The following is a 26,554-nucleotide window of genomic DNA, read 5'->3' on the forward strand; positions in this document are numbered from 1 at the left end:
AAATATATTTTGATTTGTTTAACACTTTTTTGCTTACTACATGATCCCATATGTGTTATTTCATAGTTTTGATGTCTTTACTATTATTCTACGATGAAGAAAATAATACAAATACAGAAAAAACATGGAATGAGTAGTTGTGTCCAAACTTTTGACTGGTACTGTATTTATATATATTTATATACAGTACCAGTCAAAAGTTTGGACACAACTACTCATTCCATGGTTTTTCTGTATTTTTATTATTTTCTTCATCACAGAATAATAGTCGTAGAATAATATATATATATATATATATATATTATTCTATATAGAGACGCAAGCTTTAAGTATCCCATCTAGCCATGAACGCAACACCCCCCGCAAGCCTCCCTTGGCAGCGGTGACGTCACTAGGTCGAGTGAATTGAGGTGGAGGCAGCTACGAGAAAGGAATTGTTTTGGGAAACCAAAGAAAGTACGTGAATTCATTTTGTTGTGCTTTTCCTTACGACTCGACTGGTTTGTGGAAACTGTTTATTTTCGTTCTTGTTCGAGTGTGTGTGCTTCGTCTGTCCCCGTTGCCCGTTCTCGTTGGAGTGAACACAAAGGTAAGAAAAAAATTAACTGAGCGTAAAGTTGGTGTGGTCGCCCCGGGGTTATGTTTGTGGCGTGAACTATAGCCTATAGTCGCTGTATTTTCTTTTCACAAATGTAGCATTGCGAACTATGACAAGTCAGTGGTTATAAACATTACACACAGAAGTCTATTTATCGTGTGGTACAAGGCCTAGACGTGGACAATATTCATGGAACATTTTGTCAGAACACTAAACTAAACGTCACTTTCTGATTCTTTCTTTCAGTCACTGTGTCGTCGTGTCCACACACTGGCAGTTGTTAGGCTGTATGTGCGTTTTTACAGGATTGTTTAAATATGGTTAACGGGAATGCTTTTTGTTGTTGCCTTTTTACATGAAATAATGCACTTTATTATTAGAAGTAGGCTAGAATATGCTAGTAGAGTATATCGTGTAAATTAACATTCGACTCATTCATTTGTATCTGTTGTGCTTCAACTGTCTGAAACCAAATATTATCTGGTTTGCATTGTAGGCTGTTTTTTTCTTTTAAGAGTTCCTCTTACTTTCAGTTTTGTCTATTTGTGATTTTCAGGTTTCATCAATTGGAGAACTGCTAAATGCTATCCCGTAGCCAATGACCTTTCCCGCAATTGGTCTACAATCGAATCAAAACCTAGATTCTCGCACACATCTCATATTCGTTGGTATGAGCATTTTGCTTCAACAGCTTCACGTAGACAATTAAACAATCTTCATAGCAAACCTTTATCACACATTGAGGAAAATTATATTTTGTTGCCAGAAAAAAAGGAGCTTCACATTGTAGGCTACGATAGCCGGCAGGCATTACATACAGCAGTAACCTGTTTTGCAGTCTGGAAGAATGGTTAATGAACTTCTTTCACACACAGTCCAGACCAAAAGAGCATGACAGAAACATCTAAAGAAATATAATTTATAATCCACCACTCTTTTGTCTACTAGGCTACTGTTTAGAAACCATCATTCAGCCCAAGGCTGACCTTTTATGCAAATGAATGCACTCACACCACCACTCCACAGCACCCTTATGTTATTCCATCAGGCTTTCCGCGGTGTGAAGTGGTTCCATCCAGAGATACTGTACTTTACAGTCAGGCGTTAATCCCATTTTTTACCCGTGCTGCAAATGTCACATAAATGCCAGAACTAACACATTTAGCTCAGTGCTATGCACAGTAATATGAAAACGTTCCACTGATTAACAGACTCATAAGGAAATTTAGCTTATCAGCTTTCTTATCCTTATCAGACCAGTTTTATGTGACGCGGATGAAGGTTCTGTATCTGGGACAGTCAGCGGGTCAGGTGTAGTTTTGGGCCGCACCTAGCAGATACACCCCTCTGAGAGGTAGGTCACCATGGCAACCCAGTTTTTTACGGGACATGGTTGGCTGCCGTTGTTGCAATGACAGGTATGTAAATGAAGGTTTTGGCATTCTCTGTAGGCTTGTTGTTAAAGGTCCAATGCAGCTGTTTTTACCTCAATATCAAATCATTTCTGGGAACAATTACGTACCTTACTGTCATTGTTTTCAGATAAAATGCACTGGGAGAAAAGGGTCAATATCAGGGGATATCTATATTTATCTGGATACGCATGTCCTTCATTTCATATGGAGCTAGGATATTCTCCGTAATGGGACAGTTTCTACATGAATCCAATCCGGACCTTAGAAATCTCCCTGCTACCTTATGAGTCCAGGGAGATATCTGGGATGAGCTCCCTTCAAGACAAGCTTCTGATGCGCGTGTACCCACTTACATATTTGTAGAATATTTTGATATCGCAAAAGGGTATGTGTCAACATGCTGACATATCTAAGCCTTTATACTTAGGCATGAACGAATCCACTTACTTTCAGAAATGTATAAAATCTGTAGTCATTATCTGATCATTTATGTATCCTTATATAACATTTTTAAATGATTTCAATAGATATCCTTACATGATCTGTACATCTTCAAATGTCTGCTCAAATAGACTAAATCTGACTCATGATCAGTGTCCAGCCTCCAAATTATATAACCTTTTTATTTTTATTTAACCTTTATTTAACCAGGAAAAGCCCACTGAGACCCAGAGTCTCTTTTTCAAGGGAGATGTGGCCAAGAAGGCAGCAACAATCAATACATTACATCATTAAAACATATAACACAACATGATCCAGCCTAAAAAAAGCATTTACACTCCTCCGTAACAGTCTCCTATCAATATTTTAAATTAATTCAGTGACACTAACATATCTAGATGAAGCATGGATTGTAGACTATTACTTGCCTCTGATGCACAAGAAGAGAAGGTAGTCTTGCCTAATACTGTGAATGTCCTGGGGACATTAAGTAGCAACCACCTAGCAGACCGGGTATGGTAACTGATGGTGAAGAAGACCAGACTACAGAGGTAAAGAGGGAGTTTACCCAAAAGGACTTTGTAGATGAACACATACAAATGTATCTTTCTGCGTATATAAAGTGAGGTCCAACCTACCATTCGGAACAAGGTGCAATGCTGGGTGAGTGACTTGGCATTTGTAATAAAGCGCAAGGATGCATGATAAATACAGTCCAGTCTCTGTAAGACGGAGGAAGTTGCATGCATATACAACAAGTCACCATAATCAATTACAGCGAGAAAAGTGGCCTGAACAAGCTTCTTTCTAGCCATAAGCAGGAAGCAAGCCTTATTACGAAAATAAAAACCCAATTTCAATTTAAGCTTTGTCACAAGATTATCCAAATGAACTTTAAAGGGCAACTTGTCACCCAACCAAATACCTAGGTGTTTGTAGGATAACACTTTTTCCAATGGATAAGCCACCATATGTGACAATGCTAACCTTTTCTGGCAGAGTTCCAGCTCTGGTAAAGGTCATGAATTTAGACCATAAAGGGAGGCCTGCAGTGACTGAAAAGCAGTCGGGAACTCCTCAACATCCTGCTCCAGAGAAGGAGTACATTAATACATGACTGTATCATCTGCATATAGATGGAACTTTGCTGGTTGCATCCATTTCCCAAATCATTAATACAAATTGGGAAAACAGGAGCTCAAATGGAACCCTGGGGCACACCTCTATTAATCTCTAGAAAGCTAGACTTGTGATTGTCAGTATATACACATTGTGTTCTGTCAGAAAGATGGTTTCTAAACCAGTTTACTGCCCCTTCACTGAGACCAATGTTTCTGAGTCTAGCTAGCAACAATTCATGGTCAACTGAATCAAAAGCCTTTGATAAATCCACAAACAGAGTAGCACAATGTTGCTTTTTATCAAGTGCATTAATGATGTAATTTGCCATAGCTGCAGTTGTGGTGCTGTGCCTCGATCTAAAGCCAGACTGAACCCCGCTCAGTATGTTCTTTTCAATTCAGTTTTTTTAACTGTGAGTTCACTAGAGATTCATAGACTGGCCAGGATAGGGAGTTTGGAGATAGGACGATAGTTATTAGCATCTGAGGGCTCTCCAGCCTTTAGCAGTGGGAGGACATAAGCTGATTTCCAAATGCTGGGTATGGAATTGGTCAAGAGACTCTAGTTGAAAATGTGAGACACAGGTTCAGTAATAATACCAGCTGCTATCCTTAAGAGGTAGGGGTCCAGGTTGTCTGGACCTGCAGACCTTTTAGTGTCTATTGCCTTTTAGTGCTTTATAGACCTCAGTATAAGAAACAGGCTCAAGGTTAAAATGGTTCACATGAGGGACTATATCATAGTTGACTGTAACAGAGCTTGCGTTAGAGGCCTGGGCCCCACCATTATCTAAAACTGAACCAGCCGATATGAAGTGCTTGTTAAAAACCCCTACAATATTGGCTTTATCCTTCACTTCATTAGAATCCATCATTAAATGGTCAGGAAGGCCAGAGGATACATTAGAACCTGACACTGATTTGATTAGCTTCCAGAACTTGGTAGGGTTGTTTAGGTTCTCTCTCTTTGTTTCTTAGCGCTCTGAAGGAGGCCCATTCAACAGGAGCATTTATGTCTAGCTTGAGCCCAAGATATATTTCTCTTTCTAATTCATTCTGCCAAGTTATCTGAAAACCAGGGATTGTCTGGTCTGTGCACTGCAGACACTAGAGAACACATGATCGAGAGGAATAGGAAGCAGTTGCTTTGCGAGCCTGATAATGCATGATATAAGTGATTTATAGTTGGTATTAAGCAGTCACAAAAGTATGCCTTATTTACTTTGAGGAACTACTAAAATAGTGATTTTTGTCAGACAGCGTAGACAGCAGCTCTGTAGAGATGAGGTGATGACTCTGTAGAGATGAGGTGATGACTCTGTAGAGATGAGGTGATGACTCTGTAGAGATGAGGTGATGACTCTGTACAGATGAGGTGATGAATTGGAATGAAATAAAGTCATCAGTAATGTGAATAACTGATGGTTAATAAGTCATAAGCAGTAATGGGCAGTCACTATCATCATAGGACTTTTATTCAGTGTTACAGCATTCAACCCAAACAATGCATAGTGCATCTAACCTGTTGGGGCTAGGGGGCAGTATTTGCATGGCCGGATAAAAAACGTACCCGATTTAAAACTGGTTACTACTCTTGCCCAGAAACGAGAATATGCATATAATTAGTAGATTTGGATAGAACACACTCTAAAGTTTCTAAAACTGTTTGAATGGTGTCTGTGAGTATAACAGAACTCATATGGCAGGCCAAAACCTGAGAAGATTCCATACAGGAAGTGCCCTGTCTGACAATTTGTTCTCCTTCTGTGGCATCTCTATCGAAAATACAGCATCTCTGCTGTAACATGACATTTTCTAAGGCTTCCATTGGCTCTCAGAAGGCGCCAGAAAGTGGAATGACGTCTCTCCTGTCTCTGGGCGAAAAACAGCAGGAGATTTTGTGAGTGGTCAGGCAGTGAACAGCGACACTGGAGATGCGCGTTCATGTGAATTCTCCATTTTTTTCTTTCAGCCTTTGAATGAATACAACGTCGCCCGGTTGGAATATTATCGCTATTTTATGAGAAACATGGCATAAAAATGTATTTTAAACAGCGTTTGACATGCTTCGAAGTACGGTAATGGAATATTTTGACTTTTTTGTCACGAAGTGTGCTCGCGCGTCACCCTTCGGATACTGACCTGAACGCATGAACAAAGCAGAGGTATTTGAATATAACTATGGATTATTTGGAACCAAAACAACATTTGTTGTTGAAGTAGAAGTCCTGGGAGTGCATTCTGACGAAGAACAGCAAAGGTAATCACATTTTTCTTATAGTAAATCGGAGTTTGGTGAGGGCCAAACTTGGTGGGTGTCAAATTAGCTAGCCGTGATGGCCGGGCTATGTACTCAGAATATAGCAAAATGTGCTTTCGCTGAAAAGCTATTTTAAAATCTGACACTGCGATTGCATAAAGGAGTTCTGTATCTATAATTCTTAAAGTAATTGTTATGTATTTTGTGAACGTTAATCGTGAGTAATTTAGTAAATTCACCGGAAGTTTGCGGTGGGTATGCTAGTTCTGAACATCACATGCTAATGTAAAAAGCTGGTTTTTGATATAAATATGAACTTGATTGAACAAAACATGCATGTATTGTATAACATAATGTCCTAGGAGTGTCATCTGATGAAGATCATCAAAGGTTAGTGCTGCATTTAGCTGTGGTTTTGGTTTTTGTGACATATATGCTTGCTTTGAAAATGGAATATTGAAGACTCATGTTAAAAGGAACCACCAGCTTTCATATGTTCTGAGCAAGGAACTTAAACGTTAGCTTTCTTACATGGCACATATTGCACTTTTACTTTCTTCTCGAACACTTTGTTTTTGCATTATTTAAACCAAATTGAACACGTTTCATTATTTATTTGAGGCTAAATTGATTTTATTGATGTATTATATTAAATTAACATAAGTGTTCATTCAGTATTGTTGTAATTGTCATTATTACAAATAAATAAGCAAAAAAATAAAGAAATAAAAAATCGGCCGATTAATCGGTATCGGCCCTCCAATCGGCATCTGCGTAAAAAAAAATAAAAAAAATAAATACAAAATAACATAATCGGTCGACCTCTAGTTCCTTACTTTATAGAACGGGTGGCAACCCTAAGACTAAATATTGCTGTTACAATGCACAACTTTCAATGTTATGACATAATTATGTGAAATTCTGGCAAATTAATTACGGTCTTTGTTAGGAAGAAATGGTCATCACACAGTTCGCAACGAGCCAGTCGGCCCAAACTGTTGCATATACCCTGACTCTGCTTGCCCTGAACGCATGAGAAGTGACAATTTCTCTAGTTATTGACTGCTAACATGCATTTCTTTTAACTAAATATGTAGGTTTAAAAAAAATATACTTCTGTGTATTGATTTTAAGAAAGGCATTGATGTTTATGGTTAGATACATTTGTACAACGATTCAGCTTTTTTTGTGAATGTGCTTTTGTTAAATCACACGTTTGGCGAAGTTGAAGTAGGCTGTGATTCGATGATAAATTAACAGGCACAGCATTGATTATATGCAACACAGGACAAGCTAGTTAATGTTGATGATATTGCTAGGTTAACCAGTGATTATGTTTTTTTTTTTTATAAGTTAAGTTTAAAGTTTAGCAACTTACCTTGGCTCCTTGCAGCCGCAGGTCTTTTTGATGCTGCACTCGCGTAACAGGTGGTCAGCCTGCCACGCAGTCTGCTCGTGGATTGCAATGTAATCGGTGTCCAAAAAGGTCGATTACCTATTTTTATGAGAACTTGAAATCGGCCATAATTAATCGGCCATGCCGATTTTAATCGGTCGTCCTCTAATGTACATACTACCTCAACTAACCAGTGCCCCTGCACATTGACTCTGTACCGGCACCCCCTGTATATATTATTTTTTTACTGCTGCTCTTTAATTACTTGCAACTTTTATCTCTTATCCATATTTTTTGAAACTGCGCTGTTGGTTAGGGGCTCGTGAGTAAGCATTTCACTGTATAACACCTGTTATATTCGGTGCATGTGACAAATAAAATTTGATTTGATTTTAAACCTGCTTTGTAATATCACACCAACAATGGGACGGTGTTCTGTCTTAAATAGCTGTAGGACTAAATGCTCTGGCTATGTCTGACATGGGCTACCGACATCCTACTCTTCCCTAAGATATAATTAGTTGTGTACACACTTCAGTACCAGTCTCTGATTTTAAACAAAGAGCTGTATGGAGCTCCAACTTGCTGTTTGTTTGTAGACCGGGTGTATTAACCACAGTGAGACAGAATCAACTATTTGTCCGTTGAAGACGCAGACTCTTTCAGGCGCCTAAACGTCCCCAAACCTCTAGTGCAAGGGGTCCCAACTACTGGATCATTACATTTTTTAACAACTATTTTTTTTAAAACATTTAGTCAATTTGGGGTCTTGTTGGTAGGTACTTCTAAATGATGGCAACATGCAATGGTGAGGAAACTCGTATTTTTCCGTTTGTGCTGTTCTCAGTTGGCATCATATGTTTTCGCAAGCATGAATACTTCTCCAGGTTCCGTGTTTGGTCTCTTCTCAGTGTTTCAGATATATATCTAACAATTCCTCTCTCTTCATGTGTGTTTCAGATCTCTCTAAGTTTCTCTGTCTTGATCTCAGTGTTTCAGATCAATAGCTAACAGTTTCTCTCTTTCATATCTGTGTTTCAGATCTCTATATATTTCTCTCCCTCTCTCCATATCCGTGTTTCAGATCTCTCTATATAAGTTTCTCTGTCTTGATCTCAGTGTTTCAGATCAATAGCTAACAGTTTCTCTCTTTCATATCAGTGTTTCAGATCTCTATATATTTCTCTCCCTCTCTCCATATCCGTGTTTCAGATCTCTCTATATAAGTTTCTGTCTTGATCTCAGTGTTTCAGATCAATAGCTAACAGTTTCTCTCTTTCATATCTGTGTTTCAGATCTCTATATATTTCTCTCCCTCTCTCCATATCCGTGTTTCAGATCTCTCTATATAAGTTTCTGTCTTGATCTCAGTGTTTCAGATCAATAGCTAACAGTTTCTCTCTTTCATATCTGTGTTTCAGATCTCTATATATTTCTCTCCCTCTCTCCATATCCGTGTTTCAGATCTCTCTATATAAGTTTCTGTCTTGATCTCAGTGTTTCAGATCAATAGCTAACAGTTTCTCTCTTTCATATCTGTGTTTCAGATCTCTATATATTTCTCTCCCTCTCTCCATATCCGTGTTTCAGATCTCTCTATATAAGTTTCTGTCTTGATCTCAGTGTTTCAGATCAATAGCTAACAGTTTCTCTCTTTCATATCTGTGTTTCAGATCTCTATATATTTCTCTCCCTCTCTCCATATCCGTGTTTCAGATCTCTCTATATAAGTTTCTGTCTTGATCTCAGTGTTTCAGATCTATATCTAACAGTTTCTCTCTCCATATCAGTGTTTCAGATCTTTATATATGTTTCTCTCTTTCTCCTTCTCAGTGTTTCAGATCTGTATATCTATAAGTTTCTTGTTCTCTGTCTCTTTGGAACACTGACCTAAATAGACTTGAATGTCTCTCTATGAAGGCTATAATTATAGTGTTCAAGACTTGGTGGAGCCTTGCAAGCCCATAGCCCATCCCTTGATATTTAGTGGTTTCTCATTCCATTCAAACATATTGTTTTATCATATGTTATCCCTCAGTTATACGTTTGACAATTTTCTGACTGGCCGTCTGTATAAATAGGAAATAGAATATGTGTAATCATCCACATTTATAGCTAGGCTACACAATAAATTAAGACTTCCACTGTGACGTGTAAAACTGACCCAGAATCACCAAGATGTCATCATTCCTCATCTGTTGTGCTTGTTAGAGAAAAGAAGCCATGTTGTAAAACCACCCATTCACAACACCACTGATTTGGTAGCACAGTAGCTGGTCCTAAACTCTCTGATCTTTCTCCCACTGCAAAATGTTAATCTGCCCAATAGAGGACTAGATGGACACAGACCCAGATGGTTGGAGATATATTATGTAATGAAGGATGGGAGGTCCAAAGGTTAGCTCATTGTTATTCACCCTCTAATCATGTTGTAATCAGGAACAGGGCAGCCGTTAATCGTGGCAGCAGTTACAGGGTAAATCCATTTTGAATTCAATCACTTTTTGACGGCACCCCTTTTCGATTTGAACAAAACCTTCCATACATATTTGCCTGTTGTAGAAGTGCTCAGAAAGTCACTTTTTGGACCTGAATACCAAAACATTCAATAGATAAAGGTGCTCAAAGTTGACCCATTTAGCATAACCCACCATACCATGAGACATTCATGTCTTCATCACTGGAGAAGATAAACAGTTGAGATTGATATAATTTAAAAGCTTACAAACAGGGTGGTCAAACAATTTTTTAATTTTTTAATAAAACAATTACTTAAAAAAAAATCTTAAACGTCAATGCATATGTTGTACCTTAGACCCTATTTTACATCATCTGAGGTGTGACCGCCATTGGTTGAGACACAACATTCTCTTGAATATTTTGGCTGATAAGTGCTAAAATGGGAATAAAACGGACATTTTAAAATGGTACCACAAAGATGGTTGGAGGTTCACACATCAGAGAATGTTGACTTGAATGTGAATACTGTCAATCCTCCGTAGGAAACCTATTGAAATCATATCGATGAGAATACACATGACATCTTTATGGGGTGCGTGTGTTTTTCTTTCTGTATGCCATATATATCTGTGCATACACATTGCAATCCTACTTATAACATAGTGAGAGCAAATGTTGAAGAGATGCATGTCATTATAGGCACACAGTACATGATCATCAGAAACGTCCCTTCCAGCTTGGAGCTCTTTAAGAGTTATCCGACACGGACAGTCCAAGGAGATTTTGTCCTCTGGCTGAACCTTCTATTTCTGCCCTCTCTCATCAGTGATTGTTTTACAGACTTCTTTCTCCATGTCATTACATGGTGTACCAGCTCTCCCACTTTTCCTCACTCACTCTTTCTCCTTCTCACTCATTTTAAGCTGTTTATCTCACTTCTGTCTCAACGCTCCCACTCCCATCCTCCCTTCCCTCTCTCTCAGGTCCTCACTCCGCTTGCATCCAACAACTGAACCAACAGTCTGTCAGCTCAGCTCCAACGGACTTGTGTCACCACTGGGCACCCAGCCTAATCCTGTTCTGGGCTGCAGATACGGATAGAGAGGGACAGCGAGGGGGACAGATTGGGGGGAGGGGGAGATGGCACTGGTATGTCTCTTTCATGGCCCATCTACACCCTGTCCACAAGCCCTGACCCCAGCCCCATATGGTTCCATAAGGCCCTTAAAACAGGCCCTTTAAAAGACCCACCTTTCCCATGGATGCTGGGGGAGATGGAGGACGTGGGAAAGAGAGGGAGTATGAATGGGAGTCACTGAAACAGTCAGTTAACTCAGTTCATCATGAAGACATGAAATACAGCTCCAGTGTACAGCTTTAGACACTCCACAGGGCTGGGACCGGGGGGGGGCTGGGACCGGGGGGGGGGGGCTGGGACCGGGGGGGGCTGGGACCAGGGGGCAGGATTTCTGTTGGGACTATGAGTTCACACCAGTGCCACTCTCCCCCTTTCTCCCCTTCCTCACCCCACCCTCTTCCCCCTGACAGACAAAATAACCCTCAGAAGTGCTCGTTAAAGAGTAATTAAGGGTGGATGGCACTCCCGCGCCATCTCGCAGTCTGCATGGCTGGCTTCAAATTACCCTGGTGAAAATTGGCACTTTGGGGCGAGGGGTGAAACCCAACACCCCCCTGAGTGAGAGAACGAGAACGAGAGCGACACAGACCTCAGTTCATGACCTCCTCTGCAACAAACACACTTGTCTGACAGAAGCAGTTCGGTAATATCACTGCATCGAGCTTTGGATTCCCTTAGCTTGCTATCTGGTCACTGGAAATACAGTGGGTGGTGGGATTCTGTGTGTGTATTTTCCTGCTGCCCTAGGTGTAACCTGTATGTGAGTTGAAAATTAAATACAAAGGAATAATTTAATTACCTACTACTCGTGCTCTTTCGCTGACAACTCATTGACACTTCCGTTCTGTGAAAGTTGTCAAAGTTCCTGTCAACTTGGGGTACCAGTGTAACGCCCCCAGAGGTGGCATGCGCAGCAGTCATATGTTAGTGCAAGATTAAAGCAGCCAATCCCAGAGAACAGGCATGATGCCAGCAGTAGCATGAAGCCGTGATTCCCTTTCTGCCTCCTGGCTTCAGTCATGTTCAGATAACAACCCAGATCGCCAGGGTGTTCTGAGGAGAGGTTAAACCCTCATGGTGCTGGATTGCCATTGTGGAGAGCGGGGGATTGGAGAGAGAAGTAGGTTTGGGCGGTATCTAGATTGTCATAACGGGATATTCGGTAAAACCGGCACTGAATACAAGGGGTGATTATTTTCAAACCCCAGTGAGTCTATGTAATCCGAAAGTTAGCAATGCTAACAAGCACATGTAAATCCCATATAGAATGCTAATGAGTGCATTGTGAACATTTTAATGGTATTTGCAGAACAGACAACCCATCTCAAAGTTATACAAGTTAAAAATAAAAATGCTATTCACAGTTTGCTGTACACACTAAACAAATATTAGACAGCAAAGCTCTTGATCCAGGAGGGGGTTCTCTGATGTTACCAATCAAATATTGATTTTGGAAGAAGTTAGTTATCTAGCTATGTGGTTAACTAGCTACTTAATTAGCAAATCAAATGCACACTTGCAAAGCACAAAAACCTGTGGCGTACTGCATTAGCATCGAATAGCCCCTGCGATATGCAACTTTTCAGGGAAGTTAGGAACCAATATACACAGGCAGTTAGGAAAGCGAAGGCAAAATGTTTCAAGCAGAAATTTGCATCCTGTAGCACAAACTCCAAAAAGTTCTGGGACACTGTAAAGTCCATGGAGAATAAGAGCACCTCTTCCAGCTGCCCACTGCACTGAGGCTAGGAAACACTGTCACCACCGATAAATCCACAATAATTGACAATAAGCATTTTTCTATGGCTGGCCATGCTTTCCACCTGGCTACCCCTTCCCCGGTTAACAGCCCTGCACCCCCCCACAGCAACTTGCCCAAGCCTCCCCCATTTCTCCTTCACCCAAATCCAATGTTCTGAAAGAGCTGCAAAATCTGGACCCCCCCCCTACAAATTAGCCGGGCTAGACAATCTGGACCCTCTCTTTCTAAAATGATCCGACGCAATTGTTGCAACCCCTATTACTAGCCTATTCAACCTTTCTTTCGTAACGTCTGAGATTCCTAAAGATTGGAAAGCTGCCACGGTCATCCCCTCTTCAAAGGGGGTGACACTCTAGACCCAAACTGTTACAGACCTATATCTATCCTACCCTGCCTTTCTAAGGTCTTCGAAAGCCAAGTTAACAAACAGATCACCAACCATTTCGAATCCCACCGTACATTCTCCGCTATGGAATCTGGTTTCCGAGCTGGTCATGGGTGCACCTCAGCCATGCTCAAGGTCCTAAACAATATCATAACCGCCATCAATAAAAGACTACTGTGCAGCTGTATTCATCGACCTGGCCAAGGCTTTCGACTCTGTCAATCACCGCATTCTTATCGGCAGACTCAACAGCCTTGGTTTCTCAAATGACTGCTTCCCCTGGTTCACCAAATACTTCTCAGAAAGAGTTCAGTGTGTCAAATTGGAGGGCCTGTTGTCCAGACCTCTGGCAGTCTCTGTGGGGGTGCCACAGGGTTCAATTCTCGGGCCTACTCTTTTCTCAGTATACATCAATGATGTCGCTCTTGCTGCTGGTGATTCTCTTATCCACCTCTACGCAGTCAACTCTCCTTCCGTGGCCTCCAACTGCTCTTAAATGCAAGTAAAACTAAATGCATACTCTTCAACCGATCGCTGCCCGCACCTGCCCGCCCATCCAGCATCACTACTCTGGACGGTTCTGACTTAGAATATGTGGACAACTACAAATACCTAGGTGTCTTGTTAGACTGTAAACTCTCCTTCCAGACTCACATCAAGCATCTCCAATCCAAAATTAAATCTAGAATTGGCTTCCTATTTCGCAACAAAGCATCCTTCACTCATGCTGTCAAACACACCCTTGTAAAACTGACTATCCTACCGATCCATGACTTCGGCGATGTCATTTACAAAATAGCCTCCAACACGCTGCTCAGCAAATTGGAGGCAGTCTATCACAGTGCCATCCGTTTTTGTCACTAAAGCCAAATATACTACCCGCCACTGCGACCTGTATGCTCTCGTTGGCTGGCCCTTGCTTCATATTCGTCGCCAAACCTACTGCCTCCAGGTCATCTATAAGTCTTTGCTAGGTAAAGCCCCGCCTTATCTCAGCTCACTGGTCACCATAGCAGCACCCACCCATAGCACGCGCTCCAGCAGGTATATTTCACTGGTCACCCCCAAATCCAATTGCTGGATCGAATCCCCGAGCTGACACGGTAAAAAATCTGCCATTCTGCCCCTGAACAAGGCTGTTAACCCGCTGTTCCCCGGTAGGCCGTCATTGTAAATAAGAATTTCTTCTTAACTGACTTGCCTAGTTAAATAAATAAAAAATAGATCACATGCTCCGGTCTCATTGTTGTGTGCCTGGAGACTACCGGTGGTAAGCTTCATAATGTGATCTGCTTTCTCTTAACGAATTGCACAAGTTCACTGCAGGTATTTACTTAAAAAGTAGCTACAAATATTCAAATGGATAAAAAAAGTATCAAATAAATAGTTTTGACGGTATGGAGAGAGAGGGAGAATCAACTACTTCCCCATTACTGTGTAAGATGTGATCCTCTGTCCATGCATGGCTCACATAGCCCTGATGGTGACACAGCTCTCAGGGTCAGAGGTTGCTGCTATATCCTAACCTATCCCTGATCTTTTCTCTGGTAAGACTGGTAGAGCTACCCTATAGCACTAGTTTACAGTTTTAAAATACTACTTTATAATATCAATAGAGCCCCTAGAGATTTCCACCAGTTAGGACTTTTAACAGATTATAATATGTGTCTCAGGCTGCTAATAAGTTCTGACTGAACTACCCAATCACCCATCTCAGCATTGCTCTATCTAGAGGAAACCTCGAGCTGTGATGTGCTATTTAACATCACCTGTCAATTAATTAATATAATATGCCTTCTGTGTGTGATTGTCCATCAGCCGAGTTCATGGTGGGCCATGGATTAAAGGAGTTACTGATTTGTCACATTTCCTCTGGATTGGTCTCAGAGGTCGACCGATTAATCGGAATGGCCGATTTAATTAGGGCCGATTTCAAGTTTTCATTTGTCCGATTTTTATTTTTTATTATTAAAAAAAATAAAATGTTAGACCTTTTATTTAACTAGACAAGTTAGTTAAGAACACATTCTTACTTTCAATGACGGCCTAGGAACAGTGGGTTAACTGCCTTGTTCAGGGGCAGAACGACAGATTTTTACCTTGGCTACTTCGAGCTCGGGGATTCAATCTTGCAACCTTACGGTTAACTAGTCCAACGCTCTAACCACCTGCTTTACATTGCACTCCACGAGGAGCCTGCCTGTTACGCGGATGCAGTAAGAAGCCAAGGTAAGTTGCTAGCTAGCATTAAACTTATCTTATAAAAAACAATCAATCAATCATAATCACTAGCTAACTACACATGGTTGATGATATTACTAGTTTATCTAGCCTGTCCTGCATTGCATATAATCGCTTAGGTACACGTTGCTCCAACCATAAACATCAATGCCTTTCTTAAAACCAATACACAAGTATATATTTTTAAACCTGCATATTTAGTTAATATTGCCTGCTAACATGAATTTCTTTTAACTAGGGAAAATGTGTCACTTCCCTTGCAAACAGAGTCAGGGTATATGCAGCAGTTTGGACCGCCTGGCTCATTGCGAACTGTGAAGACTTTCTTCCTAACAAAGACAGCCGACGTCGCCAAACGGGGGATGATTTAACAAAAGCACATTTGCGAAAAAAGCACAATCGTTGCACGACTGTACCTAACCATAAACATCAATGCCTTTCTTAAAACCAATACACAGAAGTATATATTTTTAAACCTGCATATTTGGCTAAAAGAAATCCAGGTTAGCAAGCAATATTAACGAGGTGAAATTGTGTCATTTTGCGTTCATTGCACGCAGAGTCAGGGTATATGCAACAGTTTGGGCCGCCTGGCTCGTTGCGAACTAATTTTCCAGAATTGTACGTAATTATGACATAACATTGAAGGTTGTGCAATGTAACAGGAATATTTAGACTTAGGTATGCCACCCGTTAGATAAAATACGGAACGGTTCCGTATTTCACTGACAGGAAAAACGTTTTGTTTTCGAGATGATAGTTTCCAGATTCGACCATATTAATGACCTACGGCTCGTATTTCTGTGTGTTATTATGTTATAATTAATTAAGTTTATGATTTGATAGAGCAGTCTGACTGAGCGACGGTAGGCAGCAGCAGGCTCGTAAGCATTCATTCAAACAGCCCTTCGCAATGCATTGCGCTGTTTATGACTTCAAGCCTGTCAACTCCCAAGATTAGGCTGGTGTAACCGATGTGAAATGGCTAGCTAGTTAGCCGGGTGCGTGCTAATAGCATTTCAAACGTCACTCGCTCTGAGACTTGGAGTAGTTGTTTCCCTTGCTCTGCATGGGTAACGCTGCTTCGAGGGTGGCTGTTGTCGATGTGTTCCTGGTTCGAGCCCAGGTAGGAGCGAGGAGAGGGACGGAAGCTATACTGTTACACTGGCAATACTAAAGTGCCTATAAGAACATCTAATAGTCAAAGGTATATGAAATACAAATCTTAGAGAGAAATAGTCCTATAATAACTACAACCTAAAACTTCTTACCTGGGAATATTGAAGACTCATGTTAAAAGGAACCACCAGCTTTCATATGTTCCCATGTTCTGAGCAAGGAACTTAAACGTTAGCTTTCTTACATGGCACATATTGCACTTTTACTTTCTTCTCCAACACTTTTTGTTTTTGCATTATTTAAACCAAATTGAACATGTTTCATTATTTGAGGCTAAATTGATTTTATTGATGTATTATATTAAGTTAAAATAAGTGTTCATTCAGTATTGTTGTAATTGTCATTATTACAAATAAATAAATGGTAAAAAAAAACGGCCGATTTATCGGCATCGGCTTTTTTTGGGGGGGGTCCTCCAATAATCGGTATCGGTGTTGGAAAAATCATAATCGGCCGAACTCTAGCCTCAATGGGTTAGTGTCAAAGAACCCCTTTTGACCCCTTCTCCCCTCTATTAGTACGCGCCAATAGCCTGACAAGCTGCAGTGTGCCGCAGTGTTAATAAACACACACACACACACACACACACTGAGGGTGCACTATGAAACTGTTTTATTTATTAGATGGATGGCTTAAGGGTGACTGGGGCCCTAACGAGATTACCAGTGCCAAGCAAATACATGGCCACGCACAAGCAGATGCCTGTTGAATGTTGTTGTTTTGTGTGGAAGGAGTGACATCCAGCATTCTGCCTGTTTGGGAAAATAGAAACACTTCTGTTGCCTAGAGATGGGTTGTTTTGGCTTCCATTTTCTAAAAGAACATCTATTTTATGTGGTGTTGGTGTGTGACAATGTCATAGTTGGTAGTGTCAGGAGTTTTGCCCTGACCAAGAAAATGTCAGGCTCACACACATACACACACACTTGTTAATGCTGTGTCAGCCGGTCGTGACAGTGTGATTTTTAGTCTTGGGCCAGAGATGATCCTCTTCACACAGGCTGCTTCCGTTTCTCTCCTCTGATTGTGCGTCAACCTTACTTCCTGGGGCTGGGAGCATTGTCACGACGTCAGAGCAGGGCTTATATAACACATGCACAATTGGGCAAGGCAAGCAGGAGAGAAGTGACTCACCCCCCAGTATATACCTGCAGCGCACCAGGCCAAAGGCCATGGCAGCCACACTGACTCTCTCTCTGTGTGTGTAGAGAGAGGGGGGGGAGAGAGAAAAATAAGCTGTCTTGTGGCATGCCAACGACCAGCAGGTGAGTATGGTAGTGTAATGAAGTAAACCCACTTTCTTCACTCCAAATAGTTCTTCACATTCTCTATTTCTCATTCTCCCTGTACTGTCACTCTGGTGCCATTGGGTTGCTCTTCATCAAAGAGAATAATTCAGCTGTTCAGAGCAGCTGTGGAGGAGAGAAGAGCAGGAGGTACAAAGAGAAGGTTAAGCACACGCTGAAAGTCAACAGCACTTAACATTACTGGAGAAAGAAGAGGGGCAGAGTAAGAGAGAACAATTCTATTTTTACTTTTATGTAGTCTCTTATTTGCATATGTAGCGATTTTGGTTAAGTTAGCATTGAGCATTGATGTCTACTTCCTGAGACCTTGAAGTACAGGTGCTAGGACTCATGAATGCCTTGGCTTGTCAGACGTACAGAGATCGACTCCGTTACACATGCTAATCTGAATTCCCTGAAGCCAGCCTGGGAGACAGAGCCAAGAGAATCTCATCCACATGTTATGCTCTGGTTCTTGACTCCACACCTAATGATGCCTACGGTGACTGCACAACACACCATGTCTGTGTAGGCAAAGCTCTCCTCTCTCCACACTCACTCACAATATAGTTTATGTAGGAGAGAATAGGCATGCTTCTTTCTAGGGTATCTCATTAAGAAAATACCATGCCTGCCTTCCATTGCCTTGGAGGGATTACACACATATGGTCATGCATGTATAATTACACATGTACATTAACAGATAATTACATTAATGTATATGGGCAACATTGTCCAATGTTTGAACCCATCATAGTACCAGCCCCAGAGACGTATTCAACCCTCTCCTGTCATAGTACCAGCGACAGAGAGGTCTTCACAACTCTCCTGTCATAGTACCAGCCCCAGAGAGGTCTTCAACCCTCTCCTGTCATAGTACCAGCGACAGAGAGGTCTTCAACCCTCTCCTGTCATAGTACCAGCGACAGAGAGGTCTTCAAACCTCTCCTGTCATAGTACCAGCGACAGAGAGGTCTTCAACCCTCTCCTGTCATAGTACCAGCCCCAGAGAGGTCTTCACAACTCTCCTGTCATAGTACCAGCCCCAGAGAGGTCTTCACAACTCTCCTGTCATAGTACCAGCGACAGAGAGGTCTTCACAACTCTCCTGTCATAGTACCAGCCCCAGAGAGGTCTTCAAACCTCTCCTGTCATAGTACCAGCGACAGAGAGGTCTTCAACCCTCTCCTGTCATAGTACCAGCCCCAGAGAGGTCTTCAACCCTCTCCTGTCATAGTACCAGCCCCAGAGAGGTCTTCAACCATCTCCTGTCATAGTACCAGCCCCAGAGAGGTCTTCAACCATCTCCTGTCATAGTACCAGCCCCAGAGAGGTCTTCAACCATCTCCTGTCATAGTACCAGCGACAGAGAGGTCTTCAACCCTCTCCTGTCATAGTACCAGCGACAGAGAGGTCTTCAACCCTCTCCTGTCATAGTACCAGCCCCAGAGAGGTCTTCAAACCTCTCCTGTCATAGTACCAGCCCCAGAGACTCACTTAAATAATTAATTTGATGATACAGAAGTAGCAATACAAGGATATAACATCTATAGAAGAGACAGGAATGCTTATAGGGGAGGTGTTTCTGTATCTATTCAGAGCCATATCCCTCTAATGCTTAGAGAATATCTTATTTCGAGTGTTATTGAAGTGTTGTGGTTGCAGGTTCACTTGGCACATCTAAAGCCTTTTCTTTTTGGGTGTTGCTATTGGCCACCAAGTGCTAACAGTCAGTATCTAAATAATGTGTGAAATGCTTGACTGTTTACATCACATACACTGAGGTATACTTTCTTGGGGCCTGAATATTGACTGGTTTTCATCAAGCTGTGCACTCAAAAGGAAGCTTCTCACTGTAACCAGTGCCTTTAATCTGGATCAGGTTATTAATCAATTTACCAGTGTGTTTACAAACACTACAGGAACAAGATCATCCACATGTATACACATTTTTACTAAACTCTAGAACTTGGTTCTAAAGCTGTATCTGTACCCATTGGATGCAGTGATCACTATAGTGGCAATATCCCGAAAGCTGGGCTTAAAATAGTGTATAAGAAATCATACAAAAGATTTTGCTGTGACTCCTATGTGGAGGATGATAAAAATATTTGTTAGTCTGATATGATTGATAAGGAGCATCCTTATGCTACAGATGCTACACACTATGGAATTGCTTCTTCCAATTATTGATAAACATGTACTTGCTGACTAAGCCTGACATTTTCTTGGTCAGGACAAACTCCTGACACTGTTCAACTGACTATCGCCCCATAGCACCCACTTCTGTCATCATGAAGTGCTTTGAGAGACTACTTCAAGGATCATATCACCTCTATCTTACCAACCACCCTAGACCCACTTCAATTTGCTTACCGCCCCAATAGATCCACAGACAATGCAATCGCCATTGCACTGTACACTGCCCTATCCCATCTGGACAAGAGGAATACCTATGTAAGAATTCTGTTCATTGATTATACCTCAGCCTTCAACACCATAGTACCCTCCAAGCTCATCATTAAGCTAGGGCCCTGGGTCTAAACCCTGCCCTGTGCAACTGGGTCATGGACTTCCTGCTGGGCCACCCCCAGGTGGTGAAGGTAGGACACAACTACTCTTCGCTGGTCCTCAACACAGGGGCTCCACAAGGGTGCGTGCTCAGCCCCTCCTATACTCCCTGTTCACCCATGACTGTGTGGCCATGCATGCCTCCAACTCAATCAAGTTTGCACATGACAGATGAGTCGTAGGCCTGATTACCAACAATGACGAGACAGCCTACAGGGAGGACGTGAGGGCCCTGGCAGAGGGGTGCCAGGAAAGTAACCCCTCTCTCATCGTCAATAAAACGTAGGAGCTGATCGTAGACATCAGGAAACAGCAGAGGGGGCACACCCCTATCCACATTGACGGGACCACAGTGGAGAAGTTGGAAAGCTTCATGTTCCTTGGCGTACACATCACTAACAATCTGAAATGGTCCACCCACGCAGACAGTGTGGTGAAGGTGCAACAGCGCCTCTTCAAACTCAGGAAGCTGAAGAAATTTGGCTTGGCCCACAAGACCCTCACAAACCTTTACAGATGCACAACTGAGAGCATCCTGTCGGGCTCTATCACCACCTACAACTGCACCGATGTCTGGTACTGCAACGCCCGCAACCGCAGGGCTCTCCAGAGGGTGGTGCGGTCTGCCCAACGCATCACCGGGGCCACACTGCCTGCCCTCCAGGACACCTACAGCACTCGATGTCACAGGAAGGCCAAAAAGATTGACATAAACCACCTGAGCCACAGCCTGTTCACCCCGCTATCATCCAGAAGGCGAGGTCAGTACAGGTGCATCAAAGCTGGGTCCGTGAGAAGCTGTTTTTCAGTTTCTCAAGGCCATCAGACTGAAACCTGGCAGCATCATGCTATGGGGATGTTTTTCAGTGGCAGGGACTGGGAGACTAGTCAGGATTGAGGCAAAGATGAACAGAGCAAAGTACAGAGATTTTGATTAAAAACCTGCTCCGGAGCACTCAGGACTTCAGACTGGGGGTAAGGTTCACTTTCCAAAATATCAATGACCCTAAACAGACAGCCAAGACAATGCAGGAGTGGCTTCTGGACAAGTCTCTGAATGTCCTTGAGTGTCCCAGCCAGATCCCGGACTTGAACCCGATCAAACAACTGTGGAAAAACCTGAAAATGGCTGTGCAGCGACACTACCCATCCAACCTGACAGAGCTTGAGAGGATCTGCAGAGAAGAATGGGAGAATCTCCCCAAATACAGGTGTGCCAAGCTTCATACTGTCATACCAAGAAAATGCAATGCTGTAATCGCTGCCAAAGGTGCAAAGTACTGAGTAAAGGTTCTGAATAAATAGCTACAGTTGAAGTCGGAAGTTTACATACACTTAGGTTGGAGTCATTAACTTGTTTTTCATCCACTCCACAAATGTCTTGTTAACAAGCTATAGTTTTGGCAAGTCGGTTAGGACATCTACTTTGTGCATGACACAAGTAATTTTTCCAGCAATTGTTTACAGACAGATTATTTCATTTACAATTCACTGTATCACAATTCCAGTGGGTCAGATGTTTACATACACTGAGTTGACTGTGCCTTTTAAAAAGCTTACAACATTCCCAAGAATGATGTCATGGCTTTAGAAGCTTCTGATAGGCTAATTGACATAATTTGAGTCAATTGGAGATGTACCTGTGGATGTATTTCAAGACCTACCTTTAAAACTCAGTGCCTCTTTGCTTGACATCATGGGAAAATCAAAAGAAATCAGCCAAGACCTCAGAAAAAGATTGTAGACCTCCAAGTCTGGTTCATCCTTGGGAGCAATTTCTAAATGCCTGAAGGTACCACATTCATCTGTACAAACAATAGTACTCAAGTATAAACACCATGGTACCAGGCATCCGTCATACCGCTCAGGAAGGAGATGCGCTCTATTTCCACAGTAAAATGAGTCCTATATCAACATAACCTGAAAGGCCATCTGAGTAAGGAAGAAGCCACTGCTCCAAAACCGCCATAAAAAAGCCAGACTACGGTTTGCAACTGCACATGGGGACAAAGATCGTACTTTTTGGAGAATTGTCCTCTGGTCTGATGAAACAAAAATAGAGCTGTTTGGCCATAATGACCATTGTTATGTTTTGAGGAAGAAGGGGGAGGCTTGCAAGCCAAAGAACACCATCCCAACCGTGAAGCACAGGGGTGGCAGCATCATGTTGTGGGGGTGCTTTGCTGCAGGAGGGACTAGTGCACTTCACAAAATAGATGGCATCATGATGTGGATATATTGAAGCGACATCTCAAGACATCAGTCAGGAAGTTAAAGCTTGGTCGCAAATGGGTCTTCCAAATGGACAATGACCCCAAGCATTCTTCCAAAGTTGTGGCAAAATGGCTTAAGGACAACAAAGTCAAGGTATTGTAGTGGCCATCACAATGCCCTGACCTCAATCCTATAGAAAATATGTGGGCAGAACTGAAAAAGCGTGTGCGAGCAAGGAGGCCTTCAAACCTGACTCAGTTACACCAGCTCTGTCAGGAGGAATGGGCCAAAATTCACTCAACTTATTGTGGGACGCTTGTGGAAGACTACCTGAAATGTTTGACCCATGTTAAACAATTTAAAGGCAATGCTACCAAATACTAATTGAGTGTATGTAAACTTCTGACCCACTGGGAATGATGAAAGAAATAAAAGCTGAAATAAATCATTCTCTCTACTATTATTCTGACATTTCACAGTCTTAGGATCACCACTTTATTTTAAATGACCTAAGAGGGCATTTTTACTAGGATTAAATGTCAGGATTTGTGAAACTGAGTTTAAATGTATTTGGCAAAGGTGTATGTAATCTTCCGACTTAAACTGTATGTAAATGTAATATTTCAGTTTTTATTAGCAAAAAAAAAATATATATATATATATATATATATATATATATATATATATATATATATATATATATATTAAAAGTAAAGAACATATTATTATTATTTTTTTATGTCCCCATGGGTTGATGAGAAATTGAAAAACAGTATGGTTGAAAGAGATGGGGATAAAGAAGTGGCTAATAAGTCTGACTGCACATCTTACTGTAAATTGCGTAATTATGACTAAACTCAACAAAACTGTTTTGAAGCGAAGATCAATAATATAAAGAGTGATGGAAAAAAACTTGAGTACTTTAAATGAAATTATCAGTAGAAAGACAAATTCAACTCCATCTTTAATTGAATCAGGTGGCTTCTTCATCAAACATTTATTTTAATGATTACTTAATTGGCAAATTGGGGAAACTAACAGTGAGCCATTGTATTCGTGCATTAAAAAAAATGAGATGGGCATTGCAAGTTAGAATTTTGTAAAGTTAGTGTGGGAGAGGTGGAAAAATGATCGCTATATTATTGCAAACCTCCTGGCATTGACAACTTAGATGGATAACTACTAAGAAAGGAGTAGCTATGTAGTCGGCTACCAATCAGTCATATCTTTAATCTGAGCCTAGCGGAAAGTCTTGTTCCTCAGGCACTTCCGGTGAATTTACTAAATTACTCACGATAAACGTTCACAAAAAACATAATTATTTAAAGAATTATAGATACAGAACTCCTTTTATGCAATCGCGGTGTCCGATTTTTAAAATAGCTTTTCGGTGAAAGCACATTTTGCAATATTCTGAGTAGATAGTTCGCCATCATGGCTAGCTATTTTGACACCCACCAAGTTTGCTACTCACCAAACTCAGATTTACTATAAGAAAAATTGGATTACCTTTGCTGTTCTTCGTCAGAATGCACTCCCGGGACTTCTACTTCAATAACAAATGTTGGTTTGGTTCAAAATAATCCATAGTTATATCCAAATAGCGGCGTTTTGTTCGTGCGTTCAAGACACTATCCGAAGGGTGACGCGCCCGACGCGTTTCGTGACAAAAAAATTCAAAATATTCCATTACCGTACTTCGAAGCATGTGAAACGCTGTTTAAAATCAATTTTTATGCGATTTTTCTCGTAAAAAAGCGATAATATTCCACCGGGAGTCGTTGTTTTCATTCAAAGACGAAAAAATAAAAACATGGCGTCTCCTCGTGCACTCGCCCCCAGTCTCATTGTTCTCAGATCGACCACTATCCAAATGCGCTACTGTTTTTTAGCCAGAGACAGCAGTCATCATTCACCGTTTTGCCGCCTTCTAAGAGCCTATGGGAGCCGTAGGAAGTGTCACGTTACAGCAGACATCCTCAGTTTTCAATAAAGAGAGTGTAGAAGGCCAAGAAATGGTCAGAGAGGGCACTTCCTGTTTGGAATCTTCTCAGGTTTTTGCCTGCCATATGAGTTCTGTTATACTCACAGACACCATTCAAACAGTATTTTCTATCCAAAGCTAATAATTATATGCATATTCTAGTTTCTGGGCAAGAGTAATAATCAGATTAAATCGGGTACGTTTTTTTTATCCGGCCGTGAAAATACTGCCCCCTAGCCATAACAGGTTAAACTACAGGCGGCCCCGAACAAAGTGGCACATCTTACTCTTCATTGTAATCAAAGGGATAATTTAGATGCTATGCATGCCATTCTCTCTTGGCTAAGAGTTGAGGAGAGGGACTGCATCACTTTTTTTTTTTTTAATAAGAAACATCTTTTCACAGTCCTCACATCCAGAACAAATTCAAGAAAGAGTACTGTACTATATAGAGCCGTTATTGCATGGAACTCCCATTTCATATTGCTAAAATGAACAGCAAACCTGGTTTAAAAAAAAAAACCTGGATAAAGCAACAACTCATGGCACAACGCCTCTCCCCTATTTGACCTAGATAGTTTGTGTATGTTGATATGTAGGCTACGTGTGCCTTTTTTGGGGATGCTAATCAAATACCAAATACCAGCCCTAGAGACCTCTTCAACCCTCTCCCATCTATCCTCCCCCACCTCTTAAAAATCACCACACACACACTCTGCTGCATCTGGTCTCCCAGGTGTGCACAGCACTGGGACTAATGAGAGAAACAGGATAAGTTAAATAACGAGTATCCTGGAGGTTTGTGCGTTTCTGTTTGCTTGTGTGATGAGCGAATGAGAGTTTGTTTGTTGCATCTGAAGCTAAATCTAAATCCACATTTGATTCTGGGGTTCAGACTATGGTTCCCCCTTCTATACACAAGTGTGTGTTCAATTCACCTGGCATTGTGGGTGTCATTCTGTGTTGAGTGACATAGTTAGGAGCTCTACTGCTAAATCAGAGATCCATGCGTCACGTGTTTTTTTTGACAGGTATTTTAGCAGCCAGTCACTGTGAAAAGGACACATCCTGACCTGTAGTGAATGGGAGGTTAAACGTTAGCTGAGGGGAACCTGCAGGTAACTGCAGACCAGTGGCATCACATTTCCTCTGTGTGCTGAGTGTGTACAGTATGAACAGTCTGCAGCCCCCTGAGCTTAGTCCTCTGAGCTAACGGCGGTGCTTACACCAGCAGATCTCTGTTCTACTCCACTGTTTCTTACCCCTTCCTATATACCTGAGGGGTGTGCAGCATGTAGGAATGCGTGTGTGATCAACATGGCCAGTAATCTTCTCGATATATCCACCCTGCACAGCCAGAAGAGGACTGGCCACCCCTCATAGCCTGGTTCCTCTCTAGGTTTCTTCCTAGGTTTTTGGCCTTTCTAGGGAGTTTTTCCTAGCCACCGTGCTTCTTTCACATGCTTTGCTTGCTGTTTGGGGTTTTAGGCTGGGTTTCTGTACAGCACTTTGAGATATCAGCTGATGTACGAAGGGCTATATAAATAAATTTGATTTGATGTTCAGGGGATGGGTTTTCCATAGGGCATGATTTCCTTCCATGTTTCCATCATTCTCCTCTTCTGGGTCTGTGTTTGTCTTTAACTCAGGGTATCTAATCAAAATAATCTCATGGCTAATCCTGTGGTGACATGGAGCCTTGTGCAGGGATGAAAGCTATTCGGTGATATTTGCCGTTTTGATCAAAATAGGTCATCCATGTGAATCGTGCAGATCCATAAAAAAACGTGTGTGGGGGGGTCAGACAAAGTGCGCAGACGCAGTGTGTATCACCCTGTTGAGCTATATAAGAGGTGCAAACAGATTGTCTTCCTGGGAGAGTCTCAATACTTGTGTCCTCCACACCTTCTCAAAACACATTGGAGGAGAAGGTCAGAGGGGACAGAACTCTGGTTTTCTCATCCAATGGGTTTTGAAGATCCGAGGCTGCAAAGGAGTATGCAATTGATATTCTCCCACTATATGCTCACTAACCCTACCTTCTCTGGCGGCTGTCATCACGCTCTCCACGCAACAAAATGTTCCTGACTGGGAAATTTGGAA

The 26,554-nt window shown here is 41.7% G+C and overlaps 1 protein-coding gene across 2 annotated transcripts in view; it reads left to right on the forward strand.

The window, feature by feature from the left end:
• The first annotated feature begins 367 nt into the window (after positions 1–367).
• The window catches only part of nck2a (NCK adaptor protein 2a), a 60,388-nt gene continuing 34,201 nt past the window's right edge, over positions 368–26,554 (forward strand). Inside the window, exon 1 of one of the 2 annotated variants that reach the window (XM_014174378.2) lies at positions 368–589. The gene's annotated coding sequence lies outside the window, so the exon portion shown is untranslated. The remainder of the gene's footprint in view (positions 590–26,554) is intronic. The other variant, XM_014174379.2, reaches the window with a different exon arrangement.

The sequence above is a fragment of the Salmo salar genome, chromosome ssa25 (genome assembly GCF_905237065.1).
Source record: "Salmo salar chromosome ssa25, Ssal_v3.1, whole genome shotgun sequence".
In the NCBI taxonomy this organism is placed as follows: domain Eukaryota; kingdom Metazoa; phylum Chordata; class Actinopteri; order Salmoniformes; family Salmonidae; genus Salmo; species Salmo salar.